This window comes from Marmota marmota, unplaced genomic scaffold, assembly GCF_001458135.2.
Source record: "Marmota marmota marmota unplaced genomic scaffold, marMar, whole genome shotgun sequence".
In the NCBI taxonomy this organism is placed as follows: Eukaryota; Metazoa; Chordata; class Mammalia; order Rodentia; family Sciuridae; genus Marmota; species Marmota marmota.
The window spans coordinates 1,103,533-1,112,161 of NW_026000249.1; positions in this window are offsets into that span (position 1 = coordinate 1,103,533).

An 8,629-nucleotide genomic window follows, 5' to 3' on the forward strand; every position below is an offset into this window, starting at 1 on the left:
ATATATATATATATATATATGTGTGTGTGTGTGTGTGTGTATGTGTGTGTGTGTGTTTTATGTACTTTGCTGTCTTCCCACTTACATGTCTATCCAAAATTACTTCCCCTTTTTCTCCTGCTACTAATCTTCCTCTTTAGATTTCTCTTTCACACTTTCTAAGACATATAAACTCTATATCTTCACCTCCTACCTCCTCAGCATATCATCCTATTTCTTACCCCTAGTTCTTTGTCCACCATCAGAAACTGTAAACCCTTTTACAAACCTACTGAGTATATTGTAGATAATAATTGAATTCAACATTTCTGTATATTGTGACCCAACTGTAAATGTCTTAATAGCAAACATTTTGTTTTTAGGGTGTATATTGTTTATATTGGGATCTGTTAACATTGTCCTTCATCTCAAAGGAGAGGTATTGGAACCCTACAGGGGCACTATAAGCCTATAGGGTAAAAACGGTAACACCTTGGATCCACTAGTGCTAGAAGGGAAGACACATAAGCAATTTGAAAAGACAAGGGAAGAAAGTTCTCCAAACAAATCAAGATACCACATTATTAGAATCCATAGCCAGCACACCAGAAGGAATTTCAGAGAAGGAGTTCAGGATATACATAATTAAAATGTTCAGTGAATTAAAGGAAGCTATAAGAAAGCAAATACAGGCAGCAAAAGATCATTTTGACAAGAAGCTACATAAACAAATACAGGAAGCAAAACATTACTTCAATAGGGAGATAGAGGTTCTAAAACAAACAAACAAACAAACAAACAGAAATCCTTGAAATGAAAGAAACACTAAACCAAATTAAAAGTTCAATTGAAAGCATTTCCAACATATTAGACTGCTTGGAAGACAGGACCTCAGACCAATGAAGACAAAATATATAATCTTGAAAACAATGTAGACCACACAGTGAAAATGGTAAGAAACCATAAGCAAAACCATCAAGAAATATGGGATAGCAGAAAAAGACCATATTTAAGAGTTATTGGATTAGAAGAAGGCATAGAGTTCCAAACCAAAGGAATGAGCAATCTATTCAATGAAATAATATCAGAATATTTCCAAACATAAAGAATGAATTGGAAAATCAAATTCAAGAGGCTTACAGGACACCAAATGTACAAATCACCACAGATCCACACCAAGACACATTATAATGAAAATGCCTAATATACAGAATAAGGAGAGAATATTAAAAGCCACGAGAGAAAGGAATCAAACAACATATAAGGGGAAACCAATTAGATTATGTGCAGATTTTTCAACCCAGACACTGAAAACTAGAAGATTCTGGAATAACGTATACCAACCAAGAATCTTATATCCAGCAAAATTAAGCTTTACATTTGGTGATGAAATAAAAACCTTCCATGATAAACTAAAGTTAAAAGAATTTACAACTTGAAGAATCCTGAACTACAGAACATCCTCAGCAAAATATTCCATGAAAAAAAAATATTCCATGAAGAGTAACTGAAAAACAATAATGAAAATCAGCAAAGAGAGTTATTACACTAAAGGAAAAACTAATCAAAGGAGAAACCAAGTCAAGTTAAATAAGAAAAATGGCTGAGAATACAAATCATGTCTCAATAATAACCCTGAATGTTAATGGCCTAAATTCACCAATCAAAAGACATAGACCGGCAGATTGTATTTTAAAAAAAGACCCAACAATATGCTGTTTCCAAGAGACTCAGCTCATAGGAAAAGACATCCACGGACTGAAAGTGAAAGGTTGGGAAAAATAATACCACTCACATGGACTTTGGAGAGGGTTTACATCCTCATACCAAATAAAATAGATTTCAAGCCAAAGTTAATCAAAGGGATAAAGAAGGATATTTCATACTGCTTAAGGGAACCATACATCAACAAGACATAACAATCATAAATATATATGCCCTGAACAATGGAGCAGCTATGTTCATCAAACAAATTCTTCTCAAGTTCAAAAGACAAATAGACCACAACATAATAATTCTGGGTGACTTTAACATACCTCTTTCACCACTGGATATATCATCCAAACAAAAGCTGAACAAAGAAACTATAGAAATCAATAATACAATCAATAACTTAAATTTAACTGACATATATCGAATACTTCATCCTTCAGTGAATGAATACACTTTCTTCTCAGCAGCACATGGATCCTTCTCTAAAATAGAGCATATACATTATGCCACAAAGCAACTCTTAGCAAATAGAAAAAAGTAGAGATACTACCCGGAATTCTATTAGATCATAATGGAATGAAATTAGGAATCAATGATAAAATAAAAAATAAAAGCTACTCCAACACCTGGAGACTAAATAATATACTACTCAATGAACAATGGGTTGCAAAAGACATCAAGGAAGAGATTTAAAAATTCTTAGAGGTGAATTAGAACATAGATACAACATATCAAAATCTCTAGGACACTATGAAGGCAGTTCTAATGAACTAAGAGGAAAATTCATTGCATGGAGTTCATTCCTCAAAAGAAGAAAAAGTCAACAAATAAATGACCTATCATTACATCTCAAATCCCTAGAAAAAGTAGAAAAATCAACACCAAGAGCAGTAGAAGACAGGAAATAATTAAAATCTGAGCTGAAATCAATGAAACTGAAACAAAAGAAACAATTTTAAAAATTGACAAAACAAAAAGTTGGTTCTTTGAAAAAATAAATAAAATGACAAACACTTGGCCATGCTAATGAAGAGAAGGAGAGAGAAAACTCAAATTACTAAATATGTGATGAAAAGGTAAATATCACAACATACACTACAGAAATACAGAATATAATTAGAAATTATTTTGAAAACTTGCACTCCAATAAAATGGAAAATATAAAGACATTGACAAATTTCTAGAGTCATATGATTTGTCCAAATTGAATCAGGATGACATACACAATTAAAACAGATCAATTTCAAGCGCTGAAATAGAAGATGCCATCAGAAGCCCACCATCCAAGAAAAGCCCAGGACTAGATGGATACACAGCCAAGTTCCACAAGACCTTTAAAGAAGAACTAATACCAATACTCTTCAATTTATTTCAGGAAATAGAAAAAGAGGGAGAACTTCCAAACTCATTCTATGAGGCCAATATCACCCTGATTCCAAAACCAGGCAATGACAAATCAAAGAAAGAAAAGTTCAGACCAATATCTCTAATGAACATAGATGCAAATTTCTCAATAAAATTCTAGCAAATTGAATACAAAAACATATCAAAAAGATAGTATGCCATGATCAAGTTGGGTTCAACCCAGGGATGCAAGTTTGATTCAACATACAGAAATCAATAAATGTAATTCATCATATCAATAGACTTTAAGAATCATATGATCATCTCAATAGATGCAGAAAAGGCATTAGAAAAAATACAGCACTCCTTCATGTTCAAACACTAGAAAAACTAGGGATAACAGGAACATATATCAACATTGTAAAAGCTATGTATGCTAAGCCCCAGGCCAACATCATTCTAAATGGAGAAAAATTGAAGGCATTCCCTCTAAGAACTGGAACAAGACAGGGATGTCCTCTTTAACCAATTCCACTTAACATAGTTCTTGAAACACTGGCCAGAGCAATTAGACAGAGGAAAGAAATTAAAGGGATACAGATAGGAAAAGAAGAACTCAAATTAGCACTATTTGATAATGACATGATTCTATACCTAGAAGACCCAAAAAATTCCACCATAAGACTTCTAGAAAATAGTAAATAAATTCAGAAAAGTTCAAAATCAACACCCATATATCAAAGGCATTTCTGTATATCAGTGACAAATCCTCTGAAAGGGAAAAGAGGAGAAATACTCCATTTACAATAGCCTCAAAAAAATACTTGGGAATCAATCTAACAAAAGAAGTAAAAGAACTCTATAATGAAAATTACAGAATGCTAAAGAAATAAATTAAAGAAGACCTTATAAGATGGAAAGATCTACCTTGTTCTTGGATAGGCAGAATTAATATTGTCAAAATGACCCTACTACCAAAAGCACTATACAGATTTAATGCAATTCCAATCAAAATCCCAATGACATCCCTCATAGAAATAGAAAAAACAGTCATGTAAATCATCTGGAAAAATAAGAGACCCAGAATAGCTAAAGCAATCCTTAGCAAGAAGAGTGAAGCAGGTGACATCACTATACCAGACCTTAAACTATACTACAGAGCAATAGTAACAAAAACAGCATGGTATTGGCACCAAAATAGACTGGTATACCAATGGTAAAGAATAGAGGACACAGAGATTAACCCACATAATTACAGTTATCTTATATTAGACAAAGGCGCCCAAAACACACATTGGAGAACAGATAGCCTCTTCAACAAATGGTGCTGAGAAAACTGGAAATCCATATGCAACAAAATGAAATTAAACCCCTATCTCTCACCATGCACAAAACTCAAGTCAAAGTGGATCAAGGACCTAGGAATTAAATCAGAGACCCTGCATCTAATAGAAGAAAAAGTATGCCCAAAGTTCCATCATAGCGGATTAGGCCCATACTTCCTTAATAAGACTTCTATAGCACAAGAATTATATCAAGAACTAATAAATGGGGTGAATTCAAACTAAAAGGCTTCTTCTCAGCAAAACAAACAATGAGTAAGGTGAATAGAGAGCCTAAGCATGGGAGCAAATTTTTACCACTTGCACATCAGATAGAGCACTAATCTCTAGGGTATATAAAGAATTCAAAAGCTAAACACTAATAAAACAAATAACCCAATCAATAAATGGGCCAAGGAACTTAAAAGACACTTCTCAGAAGGTGATATACAATCAATCAACAAATATATGAAATAATGTTCAATAGCTGTAGCAATTAGAGAGATGCAAATCAAAACTGGTGTAACATTTCATCTCACTCCAGTCAGAATGGCAGCAATAAGTGTTGATGAGGATGTGGAGGAAAAGGCACACTCATACATTGCTGATGGGATTACAAAATGGTGCAGCCAGGATGGAAAAAAGTATGGAGATTCTTTGGAAAACTGGGAATTGAACCACCTTTTGACCCAGCTATCCCACTCCTCAGTCTATACCCAAAGGACTTAAAAACAGCATACTACAGGGATACAGGCACATCAATGTTTATTGAAGCACAATTCACAATAGCTAAACTGTAGAATCAACCTAGATGCCCTTCAGAAGATGAATGGATAAAGAGAATGTTGTATATATTCACAATGAAATATTACTCAGTAATAAAAGAGAATAAAATCATGGCATTTACAGGTAAATGGATGGAGTTGGAGAATATAATGCTAAGTTAGCCAATCCCCAAAAACCAAATGCTCAATGTTTTCTTTGATATAAGGAGGCTAATTCATAGTGGGGTAGGGAGGGTGAGCATGGGAAGATTAGATGAACTCTAGATAGGGCAAGGGGATGGAAGGGGAAGGGACAGAGCATGGGGGTACAAAAGAGGGTAGAATGAGAAGGACATCACTATCCTAAGTACATGCATGAAGACATAAATGGTGTGAATATACTTTGTACATAACCAGAGATATGAAAAATTGTGCTGTATATGTGTAATATGAACTATAATGCATCCTGCTGTCATATATAACAAATTAGAATAAAAAAATTAAAACACACACACACAAAGTGCAAAATAATGTCAAACTTGAAAAAATAAAATAAGTGTGGTGTCATTTTATATGCCTCAGATCAGGAATGTTGGATAAAGATCCAGGTTTGGATTAAGCAAGGAACGTTTATGTTGGATAAAAAGAAATTTTTGATGGTAGTTGGAGAAATTGCATAATGAAACATGTTGCCAAGGAAGGGCCACAGAGGCCTAAATTGTGGCAACACTCACAGAAGAGATTAGATAAGGCAAGTCAGGAGAAGAAGTGGAGCTCAGGCTACAGCATTTACTTGATGACCTGCTTGTTCTCCCTCCAGCTTGAAAATGTATGTAGCACAAAGCAATGAATCACAGGACAACATCTGCATGTAATTGCATTTCTGTTCCAATAATAAATGTTTCAACTGCTATGCTATTTACGAAAGCTGTTATCATAAAGAGCCAAGTGGGGGAAATTTGAAACACAAATGCTTATCTTAAGAAACCTTTCCTTTGCAATTCTATGTCCAACTACCCAAACACCAATTTTGCTATAGGATTCAAGTTGTCCTGAGGAGTTTATTTCAAAATTCTATTTAAACTGATTTTTAGGTATTTGCTTCCCTGAAAAAGTCCTTCCTGTTGCCCATGGTTTTCATAATATTTTTTGAACCCAAACAGAACCAAAGTAAAGAAATTTTTCATATTTACCTTATGGACCTATTATCTGAATTTTGGACTCATCATTAGTCTTGGAGAGAGCTAGTTTGCACCTTCTTTTCAGTGAAGACTGTTTGCTTTCCAAACAAAAGACTAGAATTACAGACCTCCTCCCCATCCCAAAAGGCAAATTCCCTAAAAAGGGATTTTTGGCCTTTAATTGCTTGTTAAATGCCAGCACAGTTTAAAATAATTAACAACCAATGTAGAAAAGAATAGGAAATAAGAGACACTCTTACTCCCTCAGGTCAGCCTTGTTCTCTTCACCTCCCCACAGTGGTAGATAAGCTTTCTGTACGTGTTGGCACAAAAGAAGCAGACTTCCTCACGTGACATTACCCAAGTCACCAGTGCCACCAGAAAAGGCCAGCAATTATTTTGGCCTTTTAGACTCAGCTTTTGAGGGAATGCATGTTTCACAAAATAAAACTAGTTTGGATTCTTGAACCATTCACTTTACTTTGCTTCTTTCAATTGCCTCTGTAGGCAGTGTAAAATTCACTGTTTTGGGTAAGGTGAAAAAACTCATCAAGCTATGGATAAAATAAAACCATATCTCCTAAATTGCTGCCTCTTTCCATTTGGCTAGGAAGGTATTTCAAAGTGTTGTTGTTGAGAATTTTTTTTAATATTTATTTTTTAGTTGTAGTTGGATACAATACCTTTATTTTATTTATTTATTTTTATGTGGTGTTGAGGATCGAACCCAGGGCCTCACACATGCTAGGTGCTCTACTGCTGAGCCACAACCCCAGCCTGAGAGTTTCTTTTTAATGAGATGGAACATGATCATGTGGGATGAAACATCCTCAAAGAGTTAATAAAAGGACCAATTTACCAAAAATGATCCTAAAACACCTCATTTCCCAAGTTTTTAAAAACTTCGGGATGCTTAATTATTTGTTAGCACTATTTAAAACACCAAAGTTGTATATTAAAAGTCAAATGAAAACTTAGAATAGTCATTTAGGGAGATGAACATATATCAGAATTTTTCAAACTTATTATTATTATTTTTTTTGTGGCACCGGGAATTGAAACCAAGGGTACTCTACCACTGAGTTACATCCCCAGTTCTTTTTAATTTTTATTTTTAGATAGGGTTTTACTAAGAGACTGAGGCAAAACTGGAATTTGCAATTCTCCTTCTTTGGCTTCCCAAGTCTGTGGGACTATAGGCATGGCTACCATGCATCGCTCCAAAGTGTTTTTTGTTTGTTTGTTTGTTTTGTTTTTTGTTTTCAGAAAGTCCAGTGGATCCCAAATAGTTTGAACAACATTATGCATACATGATTCAAAAGCCTTCTGCTTTAGTAATTCATAATTCATTCTGTATGCTTCCAGCAATGTGCTGGGGATAAAAACCCATTTATGTTTCATTTTGTTACATAAACTATAATTAAGGCCAATGTGCAAGCTAAGAAAAATAGATGACAGATCTGTATTTATACTTACTTTTTTATCAGAAAATTATAATTATATATGGTATTTGGGTTCATTTTGACAAATTATACATACAAGGAATTTGATTTCAATCCCCATTCCCCCCCTCTCTTCCCCTCCCTCTTTTCTCCCTCCTCTACTGATCTTCTTTTCACTCTATTAATCTATTTTTATTTATTTATTTTTGATACCAGGGATTGAACCCAGGGGCACCTAACCATTGAGCCACATCCCCTGCCCTTTTTATTTTGAGACAGGGTCTTGCTAAGTTGCTGAGGCTGGCTTTGAACTTCTTTATTTTTGATTTTTGATTGGTGCTTTCTATGTATACATGAAGGTGAAATTCCTTTTGGTACATTCGTATGAATTCAACATGATTTTCTTAACTTCATCCCATATTTCTTCCCCTTTCCCTTCCTTCTTCCCTCATTTTCCTTCTATTCTACTGATCTTCCCTTTTGTTATGATATGTGATCCCCTCCCCGATTGCTTTCTTTCCCTTATTTTGTTCTAGTTTCCATATCTGAGAGAAAACATTCAACCCTTGATTTTCTGAGCCTGGCTTATTTCAGTTAGCATGATGTTCTCCATTTCCATCCAGTTACTGGAAAATGCCATTATTTTGTTCTTTATGACTGAGTAAAACTCCATTGTGTATATATATCACATTGTCTTTACCCATTCATCCATTGATGGGCATCTGGATTGATTCCATAATTTGGCTATTGTGAATTGTGCTACTATAAATATTGAAATGTCTGTATTACTATAGTATACTGATTTTAGTTATTTTGAATAAATAACAAGGAGTGGAATAGCTAGGTTATATGGTGATTCCATTCCTAGCTTTTTGTGCCCCTTT